Source organism: Anticarsia gemmatalis, chromosome 17, assembly GCF_050436995.1.
Source record: "Anticarsia gemmatalis isolate Benzon Research Colony breed Stoneville strain chromosome 17, ilAntGemm2 primary, whole genome shotgun sequence".
Taxonomy (NCBI): Eukaryota; Metazoa; Arthropoda; class Insecta; order Lepidoptera; family Erebidae; genus Anticarsia; species Anticarsia gemmatalis.
Genome location: NC_134761.1, coordinates 6,143,003 through 6,163,321, shown reverse-complemented (window position 1 = coordinate 6,163,321; position 20,319 = coordinate 6,143,003). Strand labels below are relative to the sequence as shown.

The following is a 20,319-nucleotide window of genomic DNA, read 5'->3' as shown; positions in this document are numbered from 1 at the left end:
GTATTCTCATTTTTTTAAATTCCCGTTTACTGCATAATATGACACTTTATGTCTAATTTGGACAATATTGCAAACCGTAAAAAATGATATGGTATAACTAATGTACCCGTACAATTACGTGGCTAACCACATACTTAATATAAATATTTCAAAGATTTTGTCATTCCTTAATCACATTAGAGCTAATAAATATACAGAAATAAAATATATTATTTTACAGTTGAAAAAAACGAGCAGAATTCAGTACTACTCGGAAAACTAACTTCCTACTTATCTTTGAAGGCAGCTAAGGACTTAATAGATATTTCCTGTGCCACCGTCGGCTTGTTTCATTACCCGAGTAATTCTGTTACGAGACCGGCACTATTAGTTCCGCCTAGAATGTGGTGCAACTTGTTTGAATATGAAATATGTACTGTAATGTACCTACTGAATATTGCAGTTATTCCTTTTGTCTGCTACAGATTTTTTATTTTTTTATTTTATTGGGAGGTAATGGTTTTTTTGAAAAAGGAAAGTACAAATACGCTGTTAGTAATTTAAGTTACAAATACACAGAAATTTGCCTTCCTTAAGGGTAGTACTTTGCTTTATTCAAGCACTCAACAAGCTACCTATTGATTTAAGGTCAACTTACTTTCATACAAAAAAACTTATCTTACATTAAACTTAAAGGGTCTGAAATATCCTACTGATGTTTTTATAACTGAATGACAAAAAGGTTACGTCGCAGATTCGTAAGAAAATAGATTTTAAGGATTCAGAATCATTGCTCTTCGGATCAAAACCACATTATAGGATAACTTATAAAGTCCAATTTGCGATGAGAAACTTTTCAGACGTTTTACCCGTCTTTTCATGACTGGTATGACTGATGAGTGTTACAAATGGCATCTCAAGTCTAGTCGACCTTGCCCATTTCCAGAATTATAATACGCGCTAGGATTTCGCTTCTTCTTTTGTAAGATTTATGACCGGCGATTCTTTGAATACTTTCAGTTAATTTTTACAGGAAGAGGAATGATGGAACATTTTTTAATTTTGTTGATTAATTTCATAATTATTACGCTACATGTACTATAATATATGCTTACTACTTATTTCAGGTTGTAATGAGTATGATATGACTTACGTGTTAACAATAAAATAATAAAATAAAAAAAAACAATTTTCAAAGGTGTTGAAACAATGACAGAAATAAAGTATTTACAGAAATATCATTGTAGAACTTACATTTAGCATCAAATATTGATATCTGCTTATATCCGTGCATTATATAAAATAGCCGTATCTAGATAGGGTTAGCTCCCGTAATGCCGTGTAATATGCTTGATTGCAAATGATCGCGTGTGGCTAATAGGGGTCAGTGATCAATCAAATATTTGATTGATCGTTCGTGGAACAGATGCACGTGGTCTTATTTACGGTGTTTGTTTGTTTTGTGGATACTTAGAGGTCAATGACCGTTATGAGCATTTCTTGCTGTTCTTGGCAATGCTTTTTTTTTAAATAAAAATCAGATACCAAGAAAACCAAAAAAATGCATTGTCGCGTTTTAATTTTTTCTCACTCAGTTAAGACATTTATCAACATTATTTCGCTCAATTAATTTCTCTTTGTGCCAATTTATATCTGAGATAATATATATTTCGCATAATTGAGTTACATTTTTCGCTTAATCCCATACCAGAGCCGAAAAATATAATATCAAAACGCTACCAAATGAGCCGTTTCATTAAAAATGTTTGGCACGAAAGAAATATTACGTTTTTCCGCTAAAACGTCGACCGACTCACAAGACGAATGCCTTATTTTTGAACAGTTTTGTATTTTGCATACAAACAAATTGTCTACTAGCAAGGATGTTTACAAAGCAACTAAGAAACACTTTGAGCCTTAATTATAGCTGAATGAAAATAAAATACTAGACTTCAATAAACAAAGAGAATAAATAGTACTCTTATTACGAGAATGTTAATTCAGGCTCGTATGAAACGGGTGAAGGTAAAACGGTGGGTTGAAATTAAAGAAAAATATTGGAAACGTTCGAACGTTAGTGCTCAGATAAATCCCGTTCTTTGAAATTCTTGTACGTACGTAATTGGAATTCTATTAATAGGTAAGTACGGTTTTAATTGCAGGTTATTTGAGTCGTATTTATTTTTATTTGATGTTATAAATAAATGGTTCACATTTTATCTGTTTTTGTTCCTGTTTTTAGTTTGTGTAATTGTAATCAAGATATACTGGTTTTTTGATAACGTACTCTTGAATAAGAAAATATGGATTGTTTTAGAACATTTGGCAGTTAACCTTATTGACTACAATCAACTTAGTAAAGAACAATTTTTATCTTATGGAGAATCTTTCAAAAACGTTTGCTTATTGGAATAAATACGACGCTTCTTAATCAGTTTCATATTTACTTCTTTTGAACTCCGAAAGAAGAAAACCTTTTGTGAAACTAATAACTAATGTAATTTTCAAAACCAATACGAAACTTGTAAAAGATCAAACGGGAGCATGCCGTATATTTATTTTGTTTGAGCAAAACAAACCATTTTGTTTACTTAGTAAGGTAAAAGGCCGTCATACAAGTTTGTATAGAGTTATACATATAAGACGAAGAACACCTGTTGCTTCAAGGGAGCGGTGTTGCGAATAATTTTGGGAGACGCGACTAAGTATTATGTTGAACCTTACCTGGCTGTTAAGAGATAAGGCTCATCCGGTTGTTTATGGCATCTGAAAAAAAAGAAAAATAAGAGTTAGTTACTGCTTTCTAGTTCTTTATTTTTATACTTCTGAGTAAGACTAAGTAGTTTTACATTTCGACTATGATAGAATGTTTAAGACTTCTTTTGTTTTAAATATTAGAAATTAGTTTAAATATTGTTTCTTTATTCAATTAGTCTTCCGTTATTTGAAGGTCGAATAAACCTGATTAAATAAACGACTACGCCATGTTCAGATATTTTTTGGCAAAAGATTTTACTCCTTTCTTTTTAGGTTAAGCTTAAAAATAAGTTAAAAGATCATCTTACATTGAACGAGAAATACGGGCGTAGCATCAGCAAAGTATCCATAAAAATATGTTACGAACTTTTTATAGGGCTTATGTTCCATAAGTACATCACCTTGAAATTTGATTTTAGGTTGGCTTCCGACCGGATTCACGCCATTTTTATGTCGTTATCGGTGAAAATGGGGAAGTCAGAACAAGGGATGACACACTAAACCGTAGAAAAATAATATCGAAACTCAGTTTGGTACATACTTAAATTACTTATACGTAGATTTTACTGTATCTTGCTGTTATACTTTAATTAAACTGATTATTGACTCTCTTGACAATAGCGAAGTATTTCCTTACATTTTCTTAACAAGGTTATTTGTACAACCGCTCGCCTTATTACCGTAAGCAAATTTCGTAACAAAATCACTGTACGAGTAGCAGCCCACTTAGATTCCAAACACGGAGTCATTATCACTTTTTTTGTTACGACGGAAAATTTCCCAGAGCCGATAATATTCCGGGCATATTCAAATTCGCTACGGTAAGAGTATTGTAAAGACGTGAGTCTATAAAGTACGTGATACGGAAACTTGAGCGCTCATTAGCAGGAGACGTAATCAAACTTTTTGGTAAACGCCCTGCCGATGACGAGCCCTTATCCTTGTTTGTTAGACATTGGAAAAATACCGAGGATACATAAGAACTATTTTTTACAAGCACCTACAATATAAATTACTACACCTATAATATATTTTTGCTGCATCTTTATAGGTATTTCGGTAAAACATATCACGTCTCTAGCCTTGCCAAATACTCTTCTTGTTTTACGTTCAATTACGATGCAACACATCAACCAAGACAAACGTTTGAGTATTGTTCGTTAAACACTAATAGTAAATTCATGATCTCATTAATCGTTTTTAAGCTTGTCGTACCACCGCAGACTATTAAAATTTGTTCTTGTAAAATACTTTTTTTCTACAATTTCTAGACGCGCAAACATCAAACCTTCAAGGGAATCAAATTTAATAAAGTGTAGTTACATTTTCGAAGTATATTGACGCACCCTTCCCCATATTTGTTGTCGAGGGGTGTAGGGGGATACGTAAACAGAGGGCGAAGGCTCTTTTAAATAAACCACCGCACCGCCTTCGGGTACAGAGAACCTAATGATTTTAATATGAGAGTATAAGAATGTTGTACTGTCAGGTATTTTTAGTAACTGATAGTCCAAAAACAAGCCCATTGTGGAAAGTTTGATGAGTTTGACGGAGAAGAGTTTGACCTTAAATTTAAAGTCATGAAAGTTCCTAAAAGTGATAAAATGATAGTTCAAAAATGGTTATTGTAACGAGACTTTGACAATACTTTATAAAAATAAAAACACGTTTAAAAACTCATATAACATTAGCAAACTAGGAAACTCGACAGAATTCTAGTAATTTACATCAAAGATAGCCGTAATAGCCACGTGAAGCTAAAATACACATTTCAAAGACTAACAATAATAGTAATAAGATATTATAAGTGGTAAGCGTAGTGACTAAGGAGCGGTAAGTTGTTTGACGATGTCGGCCGAACAAACATTGGTCAACTCGCTAATTAGGTCCTTGTATACATCTACTTAATGGGACAAGTTATCTGTGTAAATATTGTACATATGTACGAGCATTAATAAAGTACCTGCTGGCACGTTGGAATGCCGTATACTTGAAGGAAGCAATATGAATGCAGGAACGAAATAGAAGTAAGTTTTATATTCCCACGTAAAATCTAGTGTCTTGCTAAAATTTGTACAGTTTTTATCGCTAGTGATGAAAATAAACTCAGAATAAGATTCTTCACCTTTGTTTCAAATGATTATTTAAATTTAATTTTACATAACTATTTACTACAAAACCAGTTTACAATGGGGAGGCGACAAATTTAGCTGGAAGTAACGTTGACCTTACAGACCGAGATTATTGTGAAGTTTGCGTTGCATCGTCGGCTTCGTTTCCTTCGTGACTAAATAACTTAGCCAAAATTTACTTCCTTTATCCGCTAATACGATTTAATTTTAATCGAGTCTGCGTATGTAGATATAACTAAGTCAGGAATGCAAACTGTACGTAGATCCTCGTCATTCTACTCCCAAGGTTTTACAGCTAGGATTACGGCCGCGGGTGTCTGAGTGCAAGCCGGGATTAATTTCATTGCATGACGTTAAAGTTGAGATATTGTGGGCATATTGTCTCCGAGCTAGATTGTTGCCATCTTGCGTATGTACTTCGTTATAAAGTTTAATTAGAGTTTACTTTCTTTTGAGTGTAGCTTTTTTGTAATCGCGACAAACCATGACTGAATTTAAGCATAACTTTTTGTAATTATAATAAATCATTACTAGAAAGTGAGATTTGGCGTATTTAATAGAACTGTAGCGTGATTGTCTAATCCTATCGTCTATCGACAACCGGTCAGCTACTATATATTTTGAATGAAAATCTCATGCGGGCGCTTTTGGAACTATTTTTACATTACATTTTAAATGGACTGCTAATTTCTAGGTTCTCGATAATACCGACTTTACTGAATTGCGCCACTGATAATGCAGGATTGGTTAGACCACCACGTTACGTCTTCGTTAAACTACTTTCTTTTAGATTTCCTGATTACTATATACGAAGTAATTCAAGTCTATATTTAGGCCATGTTTGCCGTCATAATTTCTCAATGAAAAAACTATTAATGGGTGTATTGTTAAACTACTCTAGACAGTAATATCTAATATTAGAAGTTGTGGTACATTGCTTTCCTAACCCTTCGCGGAAGTCAAGAGACCCCTATTACCTTACCCCATGTTTCCTTTAACAAACATGTTTCGTTGCAGGTATCAGTCTACAAAGGGTTGCGGTATCTTTAGCCCGGACCCTGTCAGTGGGAGAACAGGAAAATAACTAATACTCGACCATTTTGACCTCAATGGGATAAGAGTATTCTGCCAAATATTTCAGTCCAATTCAAAATAAAATCGCTGCATTTAAAACCAGTACTGTAAGAGTTTGTGTAAAAATATAGAATTATTATCGTTTCGGTTAAGGTTAAACACCACAAATCGTATTATTTTGTACTTTATGACTATAACACTGATCTGACAAGCGATTAAATAATGGATATCTTTAAAGGGAAAATAATTAGCGAACTCTCAAAGCAATTATATCTACACTTTCTAACAGAACTGCAAAATAAATATATCTGAAACTTCAGTATTGATGCAACGGAAACGGCTAGTAAGAAAGCAGTGAGAACATAAAGCAACATAGTAGCCATGTTTTCATACAATCTACGACAGTTATTCTACCTTTAAAACAACTTTCTCCAGTCATTGGTTAGCTTAATAAACAGTGCCAATTAGTCGTAAGTCGCAACAGGTGAGACTCTCGAAGGCTAAATGTTTAGATGAACAAAAGGACTTTGTACAGTTAAATAGAGGGATGAATCCGTGTATAATTATTTCCTTTGCCTGCTTTAATGTAAATAAAAAAGCTATTATGAGCGATAAGAGGTATGATGAAGGTAAATTAATGGCGTATATGAAGCTTTTTTAACGTTCATAATATTGTTGCTAGTTGGTAATTAATATTTTGTTTTATTAATACTATATTTATGTGCATTCTTGTGTTGCATGTAGTAGTTCGCATGATCAACGACAGCTATACGTCTAATATTATGATACACAGACGTTTCCCTGTTAACGATTAGATTGTATAATACCTACTTACTTCTGAATAAAAATCAGGTAAGAAATATGCAATTAATAACTACAGTCACCAATTTTTCGCGCAGTCAAGTAAAAACATTAGACAGGTATCATCTTAACCGAATAAAATATGATCCGTCTTTGTATAAAAAAGCATTCCATCAAAATGCGACCTATATTTTCGTAATGATCGAGCGGCGAATAAAAAATAAGGTAGCTAAGGTGTATTAACGGCTCGTCATCTCGGGTTTAACGTTTAACTGAGCGGAAGATCGTTGGTATGATGTTGTGGTTATTATTATTTGCACCCTTTTCGACATTTTTATAACGTCACTGATGGTACGGTCAGTTTTTATCTTCTGCGTTTTATATGCAACTCTTTCCTGGTTAGCTTTTTTATATGTTTTTCTCAATGTGGCTGAAATTTAAAAATAAGCACAATCCTGATTTGTGAACTTAGTGTATTCTGGATCTTACTCGTCCCATATTGCGGGAAAAGATCCACGTCCCGCAGAAGGACAGTATTAGTATTAAGTTATATCTAACAATCGGACCTGGTAGACACTTTACTACCCTTTGCTCGAACTCAGTGGTCGTCCGATCGACAATATCTTTCGACATCTACAATTTACACAATAAAACAGAAATTCGTTCTATCTATTGGTGAAAGCTGCGTGACATTCCAGTAGATTTAGGATCTGTCACTGACTCAGCGTGGTTTAACTATATTATTCTTAAAGTTCCAGTATTTCTTTACTAAATAAATTCAAAAATATTCTAGCAAAATGTGGTTTAGCGAAAAATACGATACAACAAAATGGTAAACGAGCGCATCTGTGAGCGAAACTGCTTATAACCCGAGGGTTTTGTATCCACGCAATCAGGGCGGTAATCTAAAACTTAACAAGCAACTAATCCGACCCGTTGTTTGTTTATTGATTAATAGGATTGATAAGGGTTAATCGTATTTGTGTGGAGTGCGCTTTCAACTTTCAAGGTTTAAATTACTTTGTATGTATCGTGTATCGTAGATATTAGAAATTGTTTTTCTATTTTATAATAGTTTGCTATCTATGCTTGGTTGTATTGGATAAAAAATGAGCGTATTTATAAAAAAAAAACTATAATTTATAATTAAAACCAATAGCCGATCCACTGATGTGCGATGCTCTCTTCTGGTGTGAGGAAGGTGGAAAATCTGGAGTAACCAAGAAGAAATTATATTTTTTATTATTTATCAAAAGTTAGTACAGAATTAATCGTTATATTTGAGGCTTACGTCGTTGTTACACAAAAGCATTAAGGAATAAAGGTACACTCTTCCTAGAAACAATTGTAACCGATCTACTAAAAGGTTTATAAAAATATAACGCAATTTCTATCGTGCCTCTTGGTTCGCCTCGTGTAGAGTAAAACACGTGCCTTTCTATTTTTCTTAAACTCTCCAAGGTTTTCAGCAAGATCTTGTGTCTCAACCTCCTTAAAACTGCAAAGTACTTTTGAAAACTTCTCTTAAGAAAAAATATAAAACTTTCTCAATACAAAAATAGTTTTTTAAACGAAAGCTCAAATTCTAAATATTCTTTATTTTGCAAAGTAATTAATTTGTTATTTTTTTGGCTTAAATTGAATATTAGATTGTAACTCAACTCGCATGAATGTACAAAATAAAACAGTCAGAGAGTCTTAAATTTTAGGTCTTACCTACATGAGGAGCTCAAACGAGTCGTTACAAAAATAAACATGTCTATAAAGTTACTAAAACCTAAAATCTAATTTATCCCCCTGTTTTGTTACCACAATAACTTATGTATATTTAATTTCCATTGTAGGAATTTCCACTTTGTCCTGAATAATTAAGCAAGTGACTCAACGTGAACGTTTCTTTAATAAGTTCCTCCAGACGTTTACAAACAATAATTCGTTTGCACTAAACTTGTTAGACCTGTTGCTCGAGCTTCTAGAAATTTCTCTTTAAACTTGATTTATTTGAAGCAATTTTATATTTTCTAAGAGTTTGTTGAAAGGATTGTACAAATATGAAGTTTAGTAAATATGAGCTTGTATTCAGAGAGAAGAAAAGTGTTATGTAGATTTTCTGCAGTCAGTACTATCGAGTAATTGAAAGATTGACATTTTAAAATGTACGGCAAAGTAGTTTCCAAAGCGCCCGCCATTGGGACTAATAATTTTTTTATTCAAAATTTCTCCATATCTTGCCGGTTGTCGATAGTTGACAGTAGTAGAGAATCGCACTAATGGAATATAGTTTGAGAATGTTCAGGAATAAAAATATTTTTCGCAATATTTATTTATGCTCATTATTTTCCTATACCTCGTTCTCGTAGGCTTTTTGTTTTAATGACCCACATTATATTTTTGGGATAACCGTTGCCATGGCAACGATAAAGGTTAGCGTTGTTAGTACCTAGTTACTTTTATTAACATCACATGATATTGTTGAGAATTGACGACCTAGTTTTTTTAGATATTATCGTTAGTTTAGTACACTTTTATACAGTTCTTTATATGACGCGATAAAAGCGCGGTGCTAATGTGTCTACTACGTATAATAAGGTATAGTAAAACTTTTATGGGAATGACACCTCGCAATTATTCTTAGTGCTTTCTAAAACTTATATAAAAGCAGGAATAAGAGTAGAGTTGCTATAGTACCATGATATCTCGTAAAATTTATAATGCCATGAAATCCTAAGAAGCATAAGCCAATGATGACTGACAACAAATCTTCAAACTGAATTCACTACTGCAAGTAGTACAAATAATGAAAGAAGACAATAATATTTTATAATCACAGATTAACAGGTCACTGAACCCACTGAACCCACAAAATATAAACTATTATACAAACTTTATTATTATACATAACGATTGCTACATCAACTGATGACGACATAAATGTTTTCCTTTCAACTTCACATATAATATTCCAATAAACAAATCCAAGTAATTCCGAAATCTCTTAATACATAATCAGTTGGTGTAACACTCAAAACACGTTAAAGTTTGATAGGCATCGCATAAACAAAGCTTAGTATTCGTAAGGTTCCTCTGGGTAATGTTGCGGTAAACTTTGCCAAACAATATCAGTTCACTGACTTGTTGTTGCTCTACGACCTTTGTCACTTAACACATCCACTTACGAATCTACACTAAGAACAAACAAAATACATTATATACGATTTATGCATGAGAGCTAGCTAAAGAAAGTAATGTAATGATTCCAAAACGTTTGCACAGAAATCGCACAATTAGATGCAATTACTTCCAGCTGTCAGATCTAACGAATCTTCGCCTAAAATTCATTAAGAAAAGGAAATATCAAAAAGGCGGATGTACTAAAATCCATTTCGCTTTTAGCTCTTATAAATATGCCAATAGGAAACATTTTTAAAACGAAAGCCGACACTCTCGTTTGCAGATCACAATCGGGATATACTTCGTCTTAAGAGAGTCGGATGACGCGCGTGGTAGACATAATAAAAGGAAATCAAAGCCATTGTGCGTTTTATTGGTCCTAAATTTATTTTAGTGCCAAGCCGAAGGCGATTCACGCCCAGAACGAAACATATAACACAGGCGTATCAACTTTTGCTGTTTTCAGCTTTGCGAACTGTGAACAAGATAAAAAACGAAGTTAAACTTGTTCGGAAACGCTAAAAATGTTATGATTATCAGACGCCGAGCGCCTAATTCGATGTTTCTGACTTCAAAGCTACCAACTTTCCAAAGTTATTTCGAGTCCGAAGTCTGATTTATTTAAAAGTAAGTGTCGGTGTTCGACAACTTTTTAAGATCATCACCGGATTCGATTCGAAATTTTTGACGAGCATTGACGAACTTTATGATCCGTATGACATAGAATTATTAATAGTTATAATTTATTTGTCGCTTGACCAGTAATGCGGAAAATTTAACGTTTAATGAGTTTTTTATTTAATATAAATGAAGTAAAAGAACTAAGCCGTTTGGTCGGGTAAGTACAGCGCTTCAAATGGACCCCAAGTTATTAAACATTTACTAATAGCTATTGAACAACTTCTTAGTAAAACCGACGTGAATTTTCTGTATGTAGCAGAAAATTTGGAATTAATCCCTACAGAGTAAGAACCACGATTTCGTTTATAATGCATCAAATGTTTGACTTGGCTAACTTTGATCTTGTTTTTTTATGGTTTTAGTCTGAAACGTAAATGCGACGATTAGAAGTTCAAAGGGCAAACATAATACCTCAACTGTAGCTTCACAACAGACTCTTTTTTTTAATATTTTTCGAATTTACTCGAGTGCTCTATTTAACAACAAAAACAGGCAACAAAAAATATGATTTCGAATTAAAATCGTCCATTGCCAAAACAATTTATATACTTACTCGAATTTTCAAATTAATAAAACTTGGGAACGAATTTCATAAACAAAAAGAAAAACATTTCATGGTTGAAAATTATGGCAGTTTCTGGTTTGCATTCGTTCATATATTTCCGAAACACTTTGAACACGGAATGGCTACAATGGGAGAAAAACAAAAGGTTCACAGCAATATTTTCCCGCGGCTTAATATCAACAAGTTGCTTTGAATGGCGACGTATTTTTAACAATGAACCTGAAAACAGCCCGTACATACATACATATATTATACAGTATGTACTAGTTAATCAAATATGCAGTTGGAATCTCAGCACAAATATACGACGTAATTTATCTTTGCTGTATTTACTTGTAGATTAAATTGTATTCTATTGATATAAACGTGGCCTGAGTATTATTTATAACCTTTTCACTTTCATGGCACCTGACTATTATGTAATTAAAGAGTAATTAAAGTCATCATGTATTTTTAACTGGAAAATCGCTTGATGTTTCGGCGCATATTACATTGGCCATTGTCGTAGTCGCTAGTTCTATAAAACATTTTTAACCCCACTGAAAAAACACTTCCTAGCACCTATTTAATAAAAAGGGGCTTGGAAAAATTGCAGCCTCATGCAGGTCGTTAATTTTCATAAACGTATCCACGTTATGCAGATATACGACAAGGTTGCTTCATAGAATCTTGTACAAATTAGAGCAAATTTGACCTTTAATGGGTGGAAAGTTAAAAAATGAGTCAACATTTTGCGTGGGTGGTTATTTGGGCAGAATTCCCGCACATTCGCCGCAACAATGTTCCCCATTAGCATTTGGGTGGACCAGCCTCCCACGTCTATATCTGTTCGGATACCAAAACTGTTGGCGCGTAAAGTCACGCGTTTTCCAATGAAATTGTTACTTCAAATAAGCGTTGTTCATTTCCCGGTACCATTTATGTTGGAAACGTTCCTTGTCTGTTAATATTTCCCATTTAGTTGTACATATTCGTTTAGGTCAAAGTTTTCGCTCATACGCTAGTGATTAGATTAGTTATACGTACAGGTGTCCGAAATTTGCATGAATTTCAAAGTTCTGTATGTGTGTGATGTTATCCCAAAGTTTCCAGGTACGGTTTAGGCTTAATGTTTTAAACAGACCGTTCTCTACTTACCGCACTGAAAGAGAAAACCTTTTTGTAAAATTAAAGTAACTGGTTGGTTGTGTTTTTATATAATCAACTGTAGCTGACTTTAATTTCGTATTCTGGTTAATTATAATAAAACAATAAAGCATACGATTGCAATTTTAACAGATGCGTGATTCACATACTCCAATAAAATGATGACGGGTTAATTAATTAATTATGCCCCAGTCTTTTGAACGCCCACCATTCAATACAAACACCAATTAATGTATCGAATATTAATAGATCTACTCCAATATTTATATCACGATCCTTTAATTAAAAAACAACCACAAATATTTGTGATGTACAAGCTTTCGTGGAATGAAAAATTCTGAAACAAACTTCGGGATCGAAACGCGTCCATGTACGACGGTTGTAAAAATAAAAAATGTAAACAAATACCACTGGAAGTTGTTTGATAAACAAATTGCCCTTTGAATATTCGACTTCAATCGCCAGGTATTTTTGTTTGTGATCTAATATTTATGCAGTTGTATATCTAACGCTTGACATTCGTGGATTCATTCCGGATTTAATTTGAATTTTAGTCTATGCCAAAGGCCACGTCAAAGGCCTTCGGGCTGCTTGAACAACTTTGATGCTAGGTTGACCACTAACCATACGATAAGAAGAAGAAGTAGATGCAGACCAATACTGCAGACGGTAATCTTATGCACATTGTTAAAATAAAGGTGTTTTCCATATAGACGAAATCTAGAAATTTCCTAGCTACATTGAATGCCAAAACAAACCATTTTTAAAACGTCCAATATAACAAAGCTCTTACTAAAACTCCAACTTGCAAATGAAACTAGGCTTCCATCCATTCAGAATTCGTTACAGAATAGTTTCATTCCAATGAAATGTAAAATGCGGGAGACTAGCAGTGTCGACAGATTGTAATTAATCTCGCTCTTCTGTTTGATCTTTTGTAGTCTCAGAATTAATTGTGGGAACCAAATGAAATTTTCCTAAACGAAAATTTATTACTGCTGATTTAAAAGGAAGTGTGATAAAAAATATACCAGAGTACGCGTATATTTCAATAAAATAAGTGTTTGCTTCAGTTGTCTTTTTGGTTGTCTTACACAAAATGTATTTCAAAGGAGTTCCGTATTCCTCTTGGACATGAGCCAACAAGATTGCATTTGTAGCGGATGCCTTACAAAGTTGGTAGCCAAGATTTAGATAATATGGAAAGAGGCTGATCTTTCTAAAATTATGTAGTTGTTTGTTCTAATATGCATTAGGAAAATGAAGCTTGTATTACCATTATTTACGTTTTGCAAGGTTGAAAACCACTGGTGTGTATCGGTCCATATACTGGACATTCGCAGAAGGAAATTGAATGATAATTAAGAACAACAGTTGGTGGAAATCATGCAAACCCTCTAGGGAAATCATAACAGCGGTACAGGAAAAGATAATTAATTCCATCAGTGCTTTATTTAAGATCCAAATAGAACCAGCGTTGCGGAACCTTTTGCCAGATTTATAATGGAATCATTTTTGGGTTCCAGGAAATATCAACAGTCGACTACTTTTAAAGACAATTATTTTTTTGTTCTGAAAAACACTTTATAATAACTGGCTACGGATTTAATTTGACAGTGTACGTGGCCCCATAGTAAGAAAGTCACTTTATCTTTGGCAATACTCCGAGAGTGATCAATATAAGAAGACTGAAGATTTGTTTTAAGTTTGGTTCTTCTTCGAGTTCGTAATTTGTAGTTTTCTACGGTTTGTAAGTAAATTATCATATAATATGCATTGCATGCAAAATTATTTAACTTAATTTATATACATAGCACAATGAAAAATATTTCACCCATGAACTTTTAGTTGCGTCAAAAATTGATGCGATAATTGCCAAAATAATCGGTTGCGGTACTCAATCAACAAATTGAAGCGTGTGACGTCCATCAAATTGACATTTAATTAGCTTGCGTGATGATTTCCGTGTCACTTCAATTTAATTAGTTTTACTAGCTTTTGTTACTAGAGTGGGTGTCGACAAGGTTCCCATACAAAATTGAATAAAGCACCAAGCTTATGTTATATATTTCGATATTTTTGTAATAGGTATATTGAGAGTAGGTTGCACATACTATTGTACAGTTTGTAAACTTTTTAAAATTTCTTACGGCGCTGATATATCACAATTAAACAAAGCATCTTATAAAACGGCTATATATGGTCTCTTCCTGCCCCTGTGCGAAGAAGGCATGATTTTATGTTTGTATGTATATAAAACAGGTACAATTTTTTACATTAAATCTCATAATCAAAACCGCATAAAGAGACGAGAAACAGTCACACAAACATTAGCATTTGTAAAATCAGTGCAGACGTCCCTTTGAAGTCTCATTATAATAATTTCGCAGAGTTTGAATATAAAATTAGCGTCGGAGTTAGCAGGACTATCTGCACGGTTGAACACACGCCTGTGAAAGCCGAGTCGTTAGCATTATAGTCTGACAACTGAGTCGAGAGACTTGACATGAACGATTTGTACAGATTATAATAAATATTTTTGTGTTTTTTCAAAATTAAGTGGCTGCTTCAGACAAGCCATGGCCAGCTGCATAAGCTTAAGGGTCATTGGTGTTCTAAATTTTGGTTTTTGTACTCCTTTGTCACGTGTGAACCTTGCATATAAGGCTCTCTACTAAGTTGTTAGACTATAGAGTTAGGTAACTGAGTTGGAAGTGCATACGACACGTGCAATCCAACTTTATAAGTTGATACAAGTAATAACCTTTAATTGTCAGACGGTTTTAATGTAGAAGGATAATGCCAAGTTTGTTTGCTCAAGTAGGTAGGTGTTGTCCTTTATATTTCTAAGAATGTATAGAAATGAAATTGATAGAATGTTGATGTTTATTTAGGATGTTGTTTGATACTAGAAAAAGATAGGATAGTTGTATTTTGTCAGTGTTCTAGTCTTCTAATAATAGTTATTTTAATTTTGAAAGCAATCAATTATTAAGATTTAACGCGTCCTAAAATAATTTACTATACTAAATTCAAACCAAGGCTTGAAAAAGCCACCGGTTCAATAACCAATGAAAACTAATAGCAAAGAATGTAGATCCAGAACGCACTGCTTACAATCTCATGTCTTACTAAAGTAAAAATAACTAAACTATTAGTAGTTAGTACTTAGAATTTTAGTCATCCTCTATTTCTACAAAGAAGCAGTATACAATAGCTCTAGGTACAACAGTTCTGCAAAGTTTATTTGTGGATATGCGGAATGGAGAAAAACAGATGAACTAAACCACATGAAACGGACAGCTGTCCCGAACGAACCAACTTTATTTTTGAGCTCACGTACAGGTACAAAAAAGTGAGAAATGCACCTCAAAATAGCAGCAGGAATTATTCACTCAGTGATGTTGGGAAAGTATGTACGAACCATTATTGTTACTTTAGTCTTATTAGCGGTAAATAATGGGAAAATGAAATAAAATGGTTGAAAACTAATTGATTTCCAACGAGGCCACTGGCAAAAGTATTGGGTATGTTTATGTGTGGTAACCTGGTACTTAAATAATCTGATACTTATTTAATCTGTGAGGCTGGCTCATCGTTCTTAAAATTGAAATATTAAATAGGTTGAGTTTAAGTGTAGAAATTACACAAAGTAACCCAAACCCACGCACTTCGTGTCACACGGGTGGTTTTAATGGATAAAATCAGGTTATAGCACTGGCAGCTTTTAATTGTAGATCTCTTCAGTCTTCGCCATTATTATGAGTGGGCGGCCAATACGAAGAAAGTTTCATCTGAAGTAACGTACAAATGAACAACTGAAGGAGGGCGTTGACCTTTGCAATTGTTTTTACTTTTATTGTTGTTGAGTGTTATTGTTTTCTATGTATGCTCTTTATGTGTTTTCTGTACAGTTATTGGAAAGTTTTATTTTCGTTGTGTTCTGCACATGTTGCAATTCTTTGAAAGCATTTTTTGTGAAACTAAATTGAATGTGTGGAACGAATATAGTTTGTTGATTTTTATTAGGATTGTTTTAAATTAAATAGTTCTATTACTATTATGCTGTTGTTTAATGAGTGTATAGCTTGCAGAACAAAGATCTTGCAACCCTTATTGTAGTACATAACCGTTCAAGTAAGTACGTAATTGCTATTGTTAAGAACAAAATGCTAATTAGCCATAAACATAATCTTAGTAATTGTAAGTGGCCGTGTAATTTGCTCCAGGAACGTTTTATTCCAGGCCGGCGAGTAACGAAATAAAAACGAAATTATTCAAACATCTTCTTACGTTTTTATAACGAGAGGGGACACGGTTTTATGACCATTCGACGTTACTGTTGCCTTTTAAGACCGAGGAAATTCTTAGGGATTACACAAGGCAATTTTTTTCAACCTTAAAAAATATTCATAAAATTTCACGTAATAAAATTATGTTTTATCAATGGCCAGGCTTTATATCATGCAAAGTTTATAGGTTATAGCTCGTCTAATATGACTAAATAATTTACGAGGGTCCGCACGATCTAAGGGTCTACTCGTATTCCTAATGTTTCATTAAAATGTACCCTTAACAACGTAACACAATATTTTTTCTGCTTTCGTAACAAATTTTATAATACATGTTACGAAGTAGGTATTACTTACTTACGAACACGCTTTTCATTGAACAACGAGATAGAGGCGTCAGCAAAATATAAACACAATTTCATCATACTAATTAATCGCAAGTATTTTTTATATAAACTTGAGAAGAAACTGTCAGTCAAACAATAGAAGTTTCTACAAATATATTACTAATATTTTCTACTGTATGTACAACACAATATTGAAAGTATGAAACTTAAAATCCCAAATGGAATTCCCATTACACATAATACATATTAAAAAGCTCTTTCAATTTGTTCCAAGGCGAATCTAATTCTATTCTTATAAAAAACGACAGTTAAAGAAAGAAAATACTTATTTTATGTGTTCTATTATAATAAAATGTTCGAAGTGGCTACGCCCAGTCTATCAAGGAATAGTTAACGGTATTGTGGCTGTAATGGAAAAGTCTTCGAACGGTCGGACATAACTTCTATACGTGGAAGAATCTATAGTAAGTGGTACGAATGAAAAGCGTGTGGGCTGACATTTATAACAATAAAGTATTTGTATGGCACCCTTCGTTTTGGTGTTCACAAAACGTGATTTAAAAGGACAGAGTTATTAAGTTGTCGTCTGGTTTTTATGAATAAAGTTTTCTGTGATTGTATAATCTTGAAGGAAATAGGTATAATCTAATAGTGCGTAACATAAAACAATATATTATTTATCATCAAACAATGTCCATCTATTGTACATGATTCTGGAGGCGTCAGATCGAGGAATATTTTAGTTACCTATAGGTTAAATATATTACCGAATAAGCATTTGTATAAACGATAAATCACCCAACCAAGAACTAAGAATTCAGACAAAACTTATCCCGTCTCAAAAATAAAACTAAGTTTATTGCGCTTGATCGAAACTGCTATCAAACAAAAAGTACTTTCTCTATTCAATTTGAAGGCTTTAAAGGAAACTTACTCGATGATAACATGTTCTAAACTTGTGTAGGGCAGGGCGATAGGGCGCGCCACTTCGATCGTTAGCCTTAGAGTTGCATCGTAACCTTGTTTAAACGTATGCACATGTGCTGTAATACATTCAATTAGGACTTTGTAGTACCTCTAGAAGACATTGCGACAGTAGTCTAGTGTATTATTAGAAAATTTGTTGCTGATATAAAAATACTATGAAATAAAATGTGTAATAACGCAGGGACATGAGGCATGTTTGGACTCCGATAAAAACGGTATGCGTGGATCGCATAAATAAATGTTTTGCGAGGATTGGAAAGGAAATCTGCGACCAACTTATAGTATATTCATAGTTGTGATGTTAGACTATCAGAATAAGTGTAAGTATTCATATATACCGCTGAGCTTATAGTCTTTAAGTAAATGGCGTAATGGTTAGGGTGTAAAAGCCAAAAGCAATTCTTAGTGCGGGAGTTGTCTTTAAAAGAAGAACGAGGAATTACGTTGTATTGGAACAAATAAACACTTTTAATAGTTCCCGATATATGTATGTAGGTAGGTGATAAGTATATTTAAATTAAGCTATGAAGCCAAAAGCCTCGCAATTTATAATGGTTTTACTAAGTAACAATGTAATAGTTTTCGGATTAATCTGATTCAAAACTTTCATGCAAAGTTATTTTTGCTGCTAGTGAAAATTGTGCGAACAAATTGAGGTTTTAAACTCATTTATAACAAAAGCAAACCCGTTTTCATTACGAATATAAAATGTATTATTTAAAACATGGCTGCAATAATAACTTTCTGAGATATAATTGTTGGCTTTGTAAATTTTAAGTTATTCGTATTTCATATTTTATAAGTACTCTTTGGGTACAATGATAATGAAATATAGTTTGTGTAAATTAGGTTCTAACTTTTAAGTGTCGAGTGTATTGTAATCAGGGTTAAAATTTTCCACGAATTTGATGGTCACTACGTTTATAGTGGCTGTGTTCGTTGCGATAAAACTAAAGATTTTTTAACACGAAAACTAAATTCAGTTACGTAAACTAACTAAGTAATGGTGACGGTGTTAACAAAAATCTGAGGGAAATTATACAAAACTGCATACAATAATGTGATAAAACAAACAAACAAGAAGCAGATCCAAAATATAATAATCATTAACTTATTTCCTAGTAAAACAAACTCTTTGAATAGAACACAATGCTGGCCCGAAATAGGCTTCCCAAATCACAATACTTCGAATATCACGCGTAACAAATTGATAATAGGAATTCTAAATACGGTCAAATTACACATGTCGAAATTCACCTTTCAATACACTAGCATTATAAATGGCTTTCCTATTATTTACTACAAAATATCTACGTATAAATTCCTGAAGCTATAATTATTTGATTGAAACATTAATTTTGCGAGCGTTGAAACCACATAGATAATTACACGCAGTATTTTAATGTGACTCTATTAATTAGTGCGCTCTTATTGCTTTTAATACATTTTGCATACAAATATATTATGTAATGTGTTTTCATGAGGCAGGTCATGGAAATTTTAATTATGAAATATTTAAGTATTACAGCTGAAACTGAATATTACATATTCCAACAAAAACGTATGTTACATTTTTGTGGAAATGAATTGATATTGATGTGGTATGTAGACAAAAAATATGTCGGTATAAATTACATATCATGTTAAATGATGATATAATATTTTGTGTTTAAACTTTTTTTACATTACATCCTTTAATCTTTTAAAGGTGGGTGGATTTCGGTATAAGTCCCAACGCTTTATCGCGGAGTATTATATTAAAACATAAGTAATTATATTTTTGGTAACGCTATTCTTGTAGAGATTGAAGAAATACATAAACGCTGAAGATTGAGGACCGGTTAATTTTCCTTTCGTTCTTTGGGCAACAGTGGCTGCGGTTCGAAACACCTATTTTTTATTTTGTGAGGTTAATTGAATTTTTAGAACATTTTCCCTCGATTACTTTCTTAGAAAAAAGTGATAGATGTGCGTTATGTTATAATAAATAGGTACTATTTTATACTTTTGGGTTTTTTATAAATTACTGTTGGTGATGAAAAGCGTATTCTTTTTGAAGGTTTATCTCTTATTTTAAGACGAAAAGCAGAGAGGTTAAATAAGATTAAAACGACATCCATGATCCATGCGTGCTTGTAAATTAATTAACTTCATCATCTCGTTATACAGAACTGATTCAAAACTGTCCAGTCAATTTACAATACATAACATATTTATTGTATTTAGTTCAATATAATCCGTCTACTTAATTTCCCGCAAATAATATTTACGAATTTTATTCGAGCGCCAGACTTTTTTTGTTCGTATATATTTCAACTAAACTTATTTTTGAAACTGTAACGATATAACTGGAAAAACTAAAATCAGATTAATCTGAAGTCTTGTTA

At 33.0% G+C, this 20,319-nt stretch overlaps 1 protein-coding gene across 6 annotated transcripts in view; it reads right to left on the bottom strand.

The window, feature by feature from the left end:
- Dh44-R2 (Diuretic hormone 44 receptor 2) overlaps positions 1–20,319 on the bottom strand; it is a 174,664-nt gene that overhangs the window by 69,517 nt on the left and 84,828 nt on the right. For all 6 annotated transcript variants that reach the window (XR_012959847.1, XR_012959848.1, XM_076125116.1 and 3 more), the window contains exon 3: positions 2,704–2,745. The gene's annotated coding sequence lies outside the window, so the exon portion shown is untranslated. The remainder of the gene's footprint in view (positions 1–2,703; positions 2,746–20,319) is intronic.